Below are 12,654 nucleotides of genomic sequence, written 5' to 3' on the forward strand. Positions count from 1 at the left end.
CGGTTTCATCATGGGAAGCAAGGTGGAGGCAGAATGCTCACCTCCCCTCGAATGAAGCGACAAAGAAGAAAGGGCTCCCAGGACAGTAAGTGCTGACAGTGGGGGTGGGGTCTGCATGCATGAGGGGAGCCTCACAGGATGGCTGCCGGTGACCTTCTATTCAAACCCTTGCTTAGGGACACTGAGCCCCAGAGAGGGAGGGGCGGACAAGGTGGGATGGCAAAGGGGAGAGCCGAGAGGCCGTGCGAGCCTCTTCTTCGGCCGTCCCTAGGCTGAGCAAAGACTGGTTTGGTGTTTAGGGATTCCACCCAGCTTGAGCATTCAGGATGAAGCCTCTAAGCTCCCCAAAGTCTGGGCTTTCCCCTCTTCCAGCCTCCCAGCCAGGCCTGCAGGGCAGGCACGGCGAGAAAGCCCCTTTGTGTGGGAGCCAAGCCCCAGCTCTGAAGCAGGGTTCTGTTCCCTCCAAGCCTTCCTCCTGGCAGAGCAGCCCCGACACTCCCCGCCCCACCCCGCCAGCCTTCCACACCACCTCCAGGCGTGAGTCCTGGCCTGTGCACAGGCTCCCACAGAGCGCCTCTGTGCTTGGGCCATCTGGGTGGAGGCGGCCGCTAACACACGTGTCTGAAGCGCTGCAGGCTGGGGAAGGCAGGCGGGGTCAGCATAACCACACGGGCGCTGCCTGCCCCAACCCCAGCTGACATCCCTGAGGGCCTCAAGCCCCCTCGAGGTCACCATTGGCACCTGGGCAGCTCCCAGAGCACCATTCCACATTGCCCACTTCCCCTCTGAACCCGGACACGGCCGAGGAGTCTCGGGCATTAAACACCAGCCGGCGCTAACCAATCAGAACTGAAGCAATGGCAGAAATAGGTCAAGCCACTCAGCACACACAATAAAGAAAAGGCCACAGAGGAGAAGACACTTGCCTAAGGTCACACAGCAAACTAGGGACTGAACAGGGGGCAGAATCCAGGGCTCTGGGGCTCCTGCTGCATCTCCTGTAGACTGAGCATCTCCACGAGGGAGCACCTCACTGTCCTGGTTCTGCCCTGCCCTTGTCTCCCGGCATTCTCCATGGCCAGCCTCTTTTTGTTTTAAGATTTGTTTTATTTATTTGTAAGGCAGTTACAGAAAGAGATGGAGGGAGGGAGGGAGGGAGCAGGGAGGGAGGGAGAGAGACAGAGACAGAGACAGAGAGACAGAGATTATCTTCCCTCTGCTGGTTCTTTCTCCAAACAGCCACAATGGCTGAGCCTGGGCCAGGCCAAAGCCAGGAGCCTGGAACTCCATCTGGGTCTCCCATATGGTTGGCAGGGGCTCCAGTACCTGGGCCATCTTCCACTGCTCGCTCAGTGTGGCTACATTAGCAAGAAGCCAGATCAGAAGCGGAGCAGCCGGGACACATATCAGTGCTCATATGAAATGCTGGAGTCCCTGGCAGCGGCTTAACCAGTGACACCACAATCCCAGCCAGCCTCATTTTTGTATCCCGCATGGAGACTGTGCACAAGGCAGGGCACCCCAGGCAATGCTCCCTGTGTCCCTGTAAATAAAGGAGCCAGAGACCAAGCAGAGAGGTGCACTTCCAAGAGAAGGGCCTATGCAGACTCTGGGGGCTGTCCTCACTGCTGACACATCTCTGAAAGACTTGTCCCCAGGCCAAGGGGAACGCTTTGCTCAGCGCCACGACATGAAGGCAGACTTGTGCTCTAAGGAAGGCTCTTGCCTTCTGCCAGCTGCAGCTACATAGTGACGGAGAAAGACCCCCTTGGGGGGCAGTGACGTCTGGTGCTGCAGACAGGTTCCGGATTCCCACGAGGGGTGGGCGGGAGGGTGAGGGGTTAGAGGTGTCACCGCGAGTGCCCTTTCTGTCCTCAGAGCGTGTGATTCGCGCAAACACACACAGCCAGTCATGCTCACACGCCACAGGCATCCACACACAGGCCCCTCTGTCCTCCAGGAGCGCAGTCAAGCCTTCATCCCCAAGGAATGTCTTCTGGCCCTCGGCCCCGAGGTCACAGCGGGGGAGGGTTCCCAGAGCCCCAAGACTGTCGCCTTGTGCCAGCCGACCCCCAGGGTCCCACCCAGGCCTCCCTCCACTTTCAGAGTCCCCCACCCCACTGGAGTGCTCTCTGCTCCCTGCAAATCCTCACACAAGCATGTTTCATTGCTCTAATTCCACCTTGCATCAGAGCAGCCTTTCTCAGGTTTATTTTTGGTGGCATAGGGACGCCACATGGAAACAGCTAATCTCTTTGGGGCGAGAAAGTTATTCCCTTAAAAGCCCTCCTTTGTTCATCAATGGTAGGGTTGCCGTATTTAGCAAATAGAGATACAGGATGCCCTCTTCCGTGTGAGTCTCTGATAAGCAAATTTTTTTCAGGGTAAGTATAGACTATATTTGAGAAGTACTAATATTAAAACAACTATTCGATGTCTACCTGGACTTCCATTTAACTGGGTGTCTTGTATTTCACCTGCCAGATCTCGTCAAAAAGAAAGTCTCCAGGGGACCGGTGCTGTGGCTCGGTGGGTCCAGCCCTGCCTGCGCTGCCAGCATCCCTTATCACAGTGCTGCTTCAAGTCCCACCACTGTGCTACATCCCCTATCAGAGTGCTGGGTTCAGCTCTGGCTCCCTATTCCAGCTTCCTAGCAATGCAGACTCTGGAATCAGCAAGTGATGGCTTAAGTAGTTGGGTCCCTGCCATCCACGTGGGAGACCCAATTGCATTCCCAGACCCTGGCTCCTGGCTTCAGCCCTGGCCCAGCTCTGGTCTCCTTGCACATTTGGGAAGAATGCTGGTGGACAGGAACACTTTCTGTCTCTCCCTCTCTCCTGTCACTCTACCTCCCAAGTTTAAAAAAAAGTAAAGAAAAATAGAAACTCTTAGGATCTGATCTGTCTTTGACACACTTCACAGATTTGTAATCTTTTTTTTTTTTTTTTTTTTTTTTGACAGGCAGAGTGGATAGTGAGAGAGAGAGGAAGGTCTTCCTTTTTGCCGTTGGTTCACCCTCCAATGGCCGCTACGGACGGCGTATCTCGCTGATCCGAAGCCAGGAGCCAGGTGCTTCTCCTGGTCTCCCTTGCGGGTGCAGGGCCCAAGCACTTGGGCCATCCTCCACTGCCTTCCCGGGCCATAGCAGAGAGCTGGCCTGGAAGAGGGGCAACCGGGATAGAATCCGGCGCCCCAACCGGGACTAGAACCCGCTGTGCCGGTGCCGCAAGGTGGAGGATTAGCCTGTTAAGCCACGGCGCCGGCCGTAATCTTTTTTATCAGAGAGAGAGAGAGAAAAAAAAAAGAGAAAGAGTGAATCTCAGGCTCTAGGTAAAATTTAAGAACCTGGTTTTCTTTTTATTGCATTGTATTTACATGGTTACTATGTATGGCAAGTAATACAAGTTTTCCATTTACAGTAGCAATATGAAGTTTCTTTTAAAATAAATATACCCAAGTGTTAACAAGTGACTCAACTTATAGAAAAATGATTACAGGCTAAACAGTGAACTGACAAAAACAGGAAGGTGGCACTGAGAGACCGCTGGCTGTGTGAGGCTGTCGGAGAAGGTGCTTGGCCCTCGCCCACCTGGGAGCTCCAGCATCCCTCCCCCCCCCCCCCAGGGTCACCGTCCTGCACAGACTGGAGGCCTGGGGACCGGGACGCCCAGGGCAGGCTGCAGGAAGTGGGCGGTCCAGCGTGACTGTTGCAATTCTGGGGAAGAGGTTTCAGCCCCTGGCCATTGCTGAGGTCCCCAGGGCCCCGTTACACAGAGCAGCCTCCCCAGCCCGGGCTCCACTTCAGAGAGCCTGTTGCTGAGGAGGCAGCCCCCAGGGACCTCCCAATGTGTTTTCAAGTCAAATCCAAACCTTTGCAGCTTGGCCAGGCCCACGCCCCTCCACGCCGGCTGCCTCCAGGAGTCGGCCACGGGGCCACGGCCTCCAGACAGCATCACACCCCATGCCTGGCACCTTCTCCCCCTGTCCCCCCAACCCTGATTAGGCCCGAACCTTGGGATTAGAGGTGGGGGTGGGAAGGCCACAGGGGGAGCTAACCACCTCCATTGTGGCAAAGGCCCAGGTGTGAACCCAAGTCTGTCCCACATCAGCCCCTCCTTCGCATGACCGTTGTGGACAACACGAGAGCCCCACACATTGGGCACTGCTCCCAGGGTCTCCCGAGAACTTTCCCACTTCCCACCCCCAGGGATGCTGCAAGGAGCCGAGGTGCCATTAGCCTGTTTCGGAGATAAGAGATTAGAGGCGAGGCAGTGCCAAACACCTTTCTCAAGGTCACCCAGCCCTTGATTAGAACTCTGCAGACACACAGTCATGGCTGTCACCTGCAAGGTCTCAGGGCCCAGAGTCCCAGAAGTGAGGAAACAGAGACGAAGGCTGCTGGGCTCCTGTGACCCTGGCAGGAGTCTCCCAGACTGCCTCACCCAGTGTCTGATCAACACCAGGGCCACAGCGCTCTACTGATGCACTGTGTGGCCTGGGGCAGCCCCCTTGCCCTCTCTGGGCCCCTGCATCCCTTCTGGGCTCTATCATAGGGGCTCTCCAGCTTGGCCCTGCTGCGACAGCCCCTCTGCCCCTTCCAGGAGCCTGTGGTCCCTGCTGGAGTGGAGCCAGGGAAGCACATTGGGGAGAGGCCTGGGGACCATCTCCGGCTTCGCTCCTCTCTTGATCCTCAGCAAAGATGCTTCTCCCCGAGGCGGAGGCAGGCCCCGGCCCAGACATCAAAGGGTCTGTATGGCTGGCGCTTTGATGAGAGCCTTGTAAAGTAATAGGAAACAGGAGGATGACACTGTGCCCCCGCCCGAAGTGCAAGGCTTGGAAAAATGAAAAGAAGAAACTCTTGGCAGTCCTCTGCGCGGGCTTTGGCTGAACTCAGCCTTGCGCAGCTGCCGGCAGCCTATCCGCTCCCCAGGAGGACTCTGTAGCCACCCCCGGGGACATGGGTCCTTGCGCGGCGGCGGTGGGGGGAGGGGGAAATCTCACCACAGCAAAGGAGCTGGTGTTCTGACACCCCGTTTTCCCAGGCTGCAGAAAGCCCTGCAGACTGGGCCAGAATGAGGGCTGGTGGTGTCTTAGGGAAGCGCCTCCAGCCTGTCTCAGCCCTCAAACCCATGCTATTTCTAATCCGCTCGTCTGCTCCTCCCACCCGCACCTGCCCCATCAGCCGCAGTGGATCCAGACAGAGCCAGAGGCTTGGTGACATCCCTGACTACCAGGCACACACGCTCTGAGCAGCAACGCGGCGGCTAGGGAGCCAGCTCGCATGTGTCGCAGCCACAGGCTCACAGGTTGGGATGCACTCGCTGCAGGACTGTGCGTGCAAGCCAACAGCTAGAAGCAACGTCGCTGTCCATCAGCAGAGGCCAGGGAATACTGTGCAGATGCCCCATCACAGAACAGCGTGTGGGGGTGAGATCAGTGCCAGAGGCCTGCTCCTGCCGCTGAGACGGCATCCGAGCAGAAGGCTGTGGAGAACACGCTCCCGCTCCTAAGAAGGAGATGGAGATGCGGAATCAATACCGCCCGCAATCTCACAGGACGGCTGGGAGCTGCCTCTCAGAAGAGAGCTGGGGGCAGGGGAAGGGACGTTTATATTTACTGAACATCCAGCTCCACTGTTTGCTTTTTGTTTTCACAATGAGTGTACAATATACATTTTTTTATGTTAAAAAAAAGTCCCTTCTCTGTAGAAGGTAAAGTCTAGAGGCCTCAGCTGGATTTTTTGGCCCCTGGGAGCTCTGCCCCAGCCTCCCCTTCTGTGCCCCTTCTTGTACTCCAGTTCTGTACCCCAAAACACACAATAATGAGATCTCCTGCTCTCCCCACTGCAGTCCTGTGCCTGAGGCTCTAAGGATGCCAAAGACACCCTTTATGACTGACTTGTGGAGCCCCTTTTCCCCCAGGGTGGGACTTCTCCCTGGTTGAACACACACTCCACGCCAGCTCCAGGGGCTGGGGCTGCAGGTGCCCCAGGGGAGTGAGGTAGCTCCAGGCAGGGCAGGTGCAGTCCCAAGTCAGGGACCTTACACAAGCAGCAGTCTTGCCAGCACCTGAGGTACACCTGAGGGTACAGAACATGCCAGGAGGAGAGGCTCCCGGCCAGGCTGGTCCTCCTGCCCCAGACCTGGAACCTCACTCCACCCCCAGGGACCCAGCACCTGTCCTGCCAGCTCCCCTGGGCTTTGAGAAAGGCATGGGTGGGGAGTATCTGTACTCAGGCCTGACAAAGCCCCATGAGGCTGGCCCTCTCAAAGATGTAAGCAAAACACTGGATTTGGGTGCTGGGAGAGATTCAACATTTTCTCTTTTAAAAAAAATTTTAGGAAGGGCATTGTGGTGCAGCAGATTAAGCTGCTGCTTCAGATGCCTGGGTTCCACATCAGAGTGCTGGTTTTGAGTCCTGGCTGCTCGGTTTCTGATCCAGCTTCCTGCTAATGCACCTAGGAAGCAGCGAATGACGGCCAAGTTCTTAAGTCCCAGCCATCCATGTGGGAGACCCATATGGAAAGTCTGGCTCCTGGCTTCAGCCTGGCCCAGCCCTGGCCACTGCAATTATTTGGGGAGTAAACCAGAGGATAAAAAAATCTCTTCTCTGTGTATATTACTCTGCTTTTCAAATAAACAAATCTTTTAAAAATTTTAATTGGCCTATATTATTTGTATATACTTATAGAATATAATTTTTTTTTTTGACAGGCAGAGTGGACAGTGAGAGAGAGACAGAGAGAAAGGTCTTCCTTTTGCCGTTGGTTCACCCTCCAATGGCCGCCGCGGTAGGCACGCTGTGGCCGGTGCACCGCGCCGATCCGATGGCAGGAGCCAGGTGCTTATTCTGGTCTCCCCTGGGGTGCAGGGCCCAAGCACTTGGGCCATCCTCCACTGCACTCCCTGGCCACAGCAGAGAGCTGGCCTGGAAGAGGGGCAACCGGGACAGGATCGGTGCCCCGACCGGGACTAGAACCTGGTGTGCCAGCGCCGCAAGGCGGAGGATTAGCCTAGTGAGCCGCAGTGCCGGCCTTAGAATATAATTTGATACATGCATACAACACTTCGTTACATAGTTCAAAGCAATCTCTTTTTTTTTTTTTTTTTTTTTGGACAGGCAGAGTGGACAGTGAGAGAGAGAGAGACAGAGAGAAAGGTGTTCCTTTTTCCATTGGTTCATCCCCTAATGGCTGCTGCGGCTGGTGCATCGTACTGATCCGAAGGCAGGAGCCAGGGGCTTCTCCTGGTCTACCATTGGGTGCAGGGCCCAAGGACCTGGGCCATCCTCCACTGCACTCCTGGGCCACAGCAGAGAGCTGGACTGGAAGAGGAACAACTGGGACAGAATCCGGCACCCTGACCAGGACTAGAACCTGGGGTGCCAGCACCACAGGCGGAGGATTAGCCTATTGAGCTGCAGCGCTGGCCTCAGCAACCTGTCTCTTTAAAAGAGAAGAGGAAGTCTTGTAACTCTGTCTTGGTCACAGCAAAGCTCAGAGGGGCAGGACTGCAGTGGGGGATTTTGACTCCTTTCCCAGAATCACTTTACAGTGGTAAGAGGACAAGTTTGGGGCTGTGTGACCTTAAACAAATGTACTTCACTTCTCAAAGTCTGTGTGCTCATCTCTTATAAGAGGGCATTGAACTTTGAATCCGTCCCTTCGACTTCTCACACATTCATCCTTCCAGTTATCCACTTATCCATCCATTTATCCATCCATTCAGCTATCCCTCCATCCATCCACCCACTCATTTATCCATGCATTCACCCATCCATGCATTCATCCATCCATCCATTCACCCATCCATGCATTCATCCATCCATCTATCCACATATATATATTTTTATCCATTCACTCATCCATTTGCTCAACAAACACCTGTCAGCTTTTACTGTATACCAGGGCCCCAGGATCGTCTGGTGAAAATGACAGACACACCTCTGCCCTTTCAGACAGAAGGGGCACAATGTCTCTCAAATGACCCCACAGATGAGTGTCCAAGTACAAGTGGAAAGCCCTGGTTCCAGAAGTGCTGTCCTGGGGAAGCTGACCGTGTTTCTGGGGTGCGGTGGGGTCCGTGCAGGTCTCGGGGCAGACTTCTAAAGGAAAGAAGGGGCCGGGTGGAGAGTGAGCCCACAGCTTGTGGTTGAGGGGCCTCCTTCCCGCGGCATTTACTGATTCCACTATCGTGTGATTGTTTCTAACATTTCTGGGATGCTGGGAGCTTGCTGATCACGTCACAGCCCTGGCCTCAGCTGCCCCACCCTGAGAGAGGTAACTGGCAAGGGAGCGGCTTCCCTTCTTCCTTCCCCATTTTCCATCCCCACCAGGTCTGCCTGCCTGACACATGGGCCTGCAGCCACCCCACCCACCTGGGAACTTCTGAGGATATTCAGAGCCTGGTCCCTGCGCCTGCCCTTGGCAGGCTCCTTCTCTGGGTGCAGCACAGTGGCTGAGGGCCTCCTGGCTCCTTCCTCCCGGGGACCTAGATCAGGAGGCCAAGGAGACCTTTGCCTGGCTCAGGGCCTCCTGTAGCTCCTCTGGGGCCAACCCTGGCTGAGTCTACAAGAGCTCCGCAGTCCTGGGTACCAGGATCAGGCTCATCCCTGGAGAACGAATCTGACGGATGCCAAGACCACAAACCTCTTGGACTATTCTGTCCCCTCTTCGGTCCTAGGGTTCCCCAGGTACGTTCAGTCTCCACCTTGCCTCAAGCAGTGCTCAGTTCCCAGAAAGCCCGGCTCTTTCCTCCAATCCTTTAAGGCGTGCCCAGGTCCCAGCTCTTCCCTGACCCTTCCTTGCCCAAGTCGCTGCACCTGGTGGGACAGCTTGGGTTGCAGAAGAGAAATGCCTAGGTTTCTGTGCACACAGGCTGTGGGGCGTGGTTTCCTTCTCTGTCAATGGAGGGGAGATGGTAACCATGGTAACCATGTCTCCTGGTTGAGTGCACCCAGGGTAAGTAAGGGAATGCACATTTAGTGCCTGCTGCACACCCGGGAGCCGCAGTCACTGTTAGGCCGCCTCTGAGCTCCCTCGGCATCCCCTGTCCGGCCCATGTGCCTGGGGTGCAGCGCCACGGCCTCACACCCTGCGTTTGCCTGCTACACAGTGCTGGCCGCCCAGTTGACAGCCATGGCCTGCACACAGGGAGCTTAGCCCTGAGGCCTGGTTCTGCCGCTCACTGCTGGCGGGGCCTGGAGCAAACCTTTTCCTTCTGGGCTTCCTGCGCCTGAAGGAGCTGTCAGGTCCCTGAGGGTGGGACCCCCAGCCCCCTGCCCGACCACAGCCCCACACTGAGCCCAGGGCCAGACACGCCATCATGGATCCCCCAGGTTGGCTGGAGAGGGCGAAGGAGGGGGGAGGGGGACGGGGGAGGGGGAAGGGGCTTGGCCACCCAGGGCTGAGCTTCTACTGCAGAACCTCCAGTCCCGGACAACTGAGTCCACACAAGAGGCCCAGAGGGCAGTGTGCAGGCTGGCTGCCCTGCGCCTCGCACGGCCTGAATCGGAACAAGCCTGGTCTGTTCAACTGTGTACCAAGGGCTGGGCGAGGCCTAGGGAATTTGGGTGGTGAGCGCTCGGCCACCTCAGCCTGGGCAGGGGGCAGGCTGGGCTCGGGCGTGACCAGCGCAGGCTCTCCTGCTGAGCTCCGCTGTGAGCCTCGGTGCCCATGCAACAGAGCCAACGAGGCAAGGGCTACACAGTGCCTGGCAAGAAACAGGGCAAACGGGCAGAAAATGCTCAATAGATCAGTACACGGGTTACTAAGATGACCCTACTGCTATTGCTATGATCACACGTGTGTAGGAAGCAACGGGTGTACAGGCTTCTGTGCGTGTATGAGACAGACACACAGAGACAGACAGAGAGAAGGGCAGAGCATCCTGCCGAGTGGCCAAGGGTGTGCACACAATGTCATGGTCTCAGGTCCAGGAAGCCTTGAGCAGTCACCTCCGAATCCAGTCTTGTCCCCACCCTCCTCTGAGCAGTCACAACAACACAGGCTGCTTTGTCACACCTCCCTCTCCCAGCTGAGAGCTGGCCGGGTCCTCCCCAGGGAGCTCTCTCCGGGGTTGAGTGGCTCTCACCCTAGCAGGTCTTGCCCTGTGTGTCACTGGGAAGTTGACTTCTCCCTCCACAGCCCCACGCCTGGGGCAAGTGCTCAGGGCACAGAATCCTGCCCTGCCGCCCACCCCCACCGTCTAGGCCAGAAACAACGGCTGTCACTCACGGCTTGCATGAACTGCAGTGCCCGGGGCTCAGGCTGCCCCAGAGGCAGATGGGGAAAGTGTGGCGCACAGCAGCTAGGCCAGGTGCTCCTGGGTACGTGCAGGACGCCCCCTCCCTGCAGTGTCCTAGGACGAGCTAAGGACGAGGTCTGTTTCTGGGCCTGGGGCAGACCCTGGGCCTCTGCAGCCACAAGGGGAGGGTCCCTGCAGGCGCCACCAACGCCCTCCCTCCAAATCAGGGCCAGGACACAGCAGAACTGAGGGCGGCCCCAGCTAGAAGGACACGAGCAGAGCCGAGGGAACGGGGACTGTGTGTGCGAGTTCAGTTGGTTCGTGTGACGCATTCTTTGAGCAGTTTTACTTCTTGGAATTTATCCTAAGGAAATGACCCACATGTGCACACAGGGTGAGGCAGAGAGAGAGAGACGCCGCTGCCCTGTCCGGATCAGGGACACTCTGAGCGTCCCCTCAGAGCCCACCAATGCGACATCAGAGTCGCTGTGGACGTGCCAACCTTCACACCACGCTTTGAGCACGGAAAGGCACGTTCCAGAGCCAGACAGACGCGACGAGCCCATTTTGGGAAAAATACACCTACATAAATATTTATATGTGTGGACCCAGAACATAAATAGTCAAAGAATCCAACCAACAGCCTGGCAGTTGGTCATTCAACCTGCTGACTCCTGGGCTGCTGCTAGCTCTCCTTTGGGGCATTTCTTGTACATACACACATCGCTCTGTCCTCTGGCAGCTCCTGTTTACACGTAAAATACCAACGGCAAAAGGAAAACCTTTCTCTCTGTCTCTACCTCTCTCACTGTCCACTCTGCCTGTCAAAAAATTTTTTTCTTAAAAAAATAATAAATAAATAAAAAATACTAAAGTCTTCCACCCACACGTGTGACACAGAGTCCTGGCACAGCCCACGGCCGGGCTGTGCAGAGCTGCTCATGGGGCAACACACCCTGGGCCCTCTTAGCACCTGCTGGTGGAAATTTCTCAAGGGGCCTTCAGACCCACTCCCCAGATTGCAAATCCAGGGGCCTCACTGCCAGAACTGCGCATGAACCTTGGGCAGGTTCAACATGGTCCCCCTGGGAGCTGCAGGCCCTCCCTGGGTGGCGCTATGCTGCTCCTGGCAGGTCACAGGGGCTGAGGCCCACCCTCCCCAGCTCTGAACCAAGCCCCAGGAGACACAGCCATGGGCAGCCCCGGGCACCCACGGATCAGCAGGAGATGCAAAGCCACTGACCTGTCCGTGGGGAGGAACAAGAGGCTCAACATCTGGGCAGCTGCCCTCTGGCCCACTGCCGGCCTTCCCTGCCCCCGCCATAGCTCCCCAAAGGCCCGGAACATCTGGCTGCTGGCCTGGCTCCAGGAGGGGTGAGTGAGGGGCCTCCTTCCGCCAGGCCCGGAGGCTGCCGAGTGCAAGGCACATCAATCAAGGCTGCAGGGCTGGCTGGTGCTGGGAGCGGAGCGGCTCCTTCCCTGCCCCCTCCCCAGACATTCCTGGGTAATGGAATCTCCTTTCCTGTTCATTTATTACCAACCCACAGCACTCAGCCAAGCCCCTGTCTGCAGGCTCAAGCCCCACCAGCCCTGCCTTTTCCTGGGGAAAGGGGTCCCCTTGGGGGAGCTGGACGGGCTGCCAGACCCCAAGCCTCACTAGCATCGCCTACTGGGCTCCCTTGCCCTGCCCATGGACTTGCCCAAGGGACTGACTCCACTACGCGCTGTATGTGAGGGACCTCGTGTGTCTGGGCCTGGGAGATGAGCGCCATTCTGTAATCCTCATCTTAGCAGATGGCAACGTTCAGGCTCTGAGACACCGAGTCACTTGCTCACAGTCACACAGCGAGACAATGGCGGGGTCTGCCTGGGCCCCAAGCCCAAGCCCTTCCCTCGCTCTCCTGTTACTAAGACGGCCGTTTCTCCAACGAGCGGTCTCGGCACCCTTGTCAAAAACCCATGGCTCTACTTCTGGACTCCCAGTTCTGCTCCACTGATCTCGAGGTGTAGACTTCTGTCTTCAGAACCGCTGCCGCCCAGTGCCTGGCAATCTGGCCGTGCGAGCCCTCCTGCCGTGTATTTTTTCCAGGATTGTTTTGGTTACTCTGGATCCCTTGAAATTCCATATGCCTTTTAGAATCAGCGTCTCAGGTTGTACAAAGAAGTCAGCTGGGACTCTGACGGGGTGGTGTGGAATCTGTGCACCAGTTGGGAGAGTGTTGCCGCTTCCACAGTGCTAATGAGTCTTCCAGTCCATGGCTGTGTGATGTTGCCTTTTTATTTATATCTCTAAAGTCTTTCCACTGTTTCGTAGCTTTCGGAGCCAAAGTTCTACATCTCTCTTGTTAAATTTGTGTCTATAAAAAAAAAATTGTGTCTATATATGTGATTCTTTTGATGCTACTGTGA

Source organism: Lepus europaeus, chromosome 4, assembly GCF_033115175.1.
Source record: "Lepus europaeus isolate LE1 chromosome 4, mLepTim1.pri, whole genome shotgun sequence".
Classification (NCBI taxonomy): Eukaryota; Metazoa; Chordata; class Mammalia; order Lagomorpha; family Leporidae; genus Lepus; species Lepus europaeus.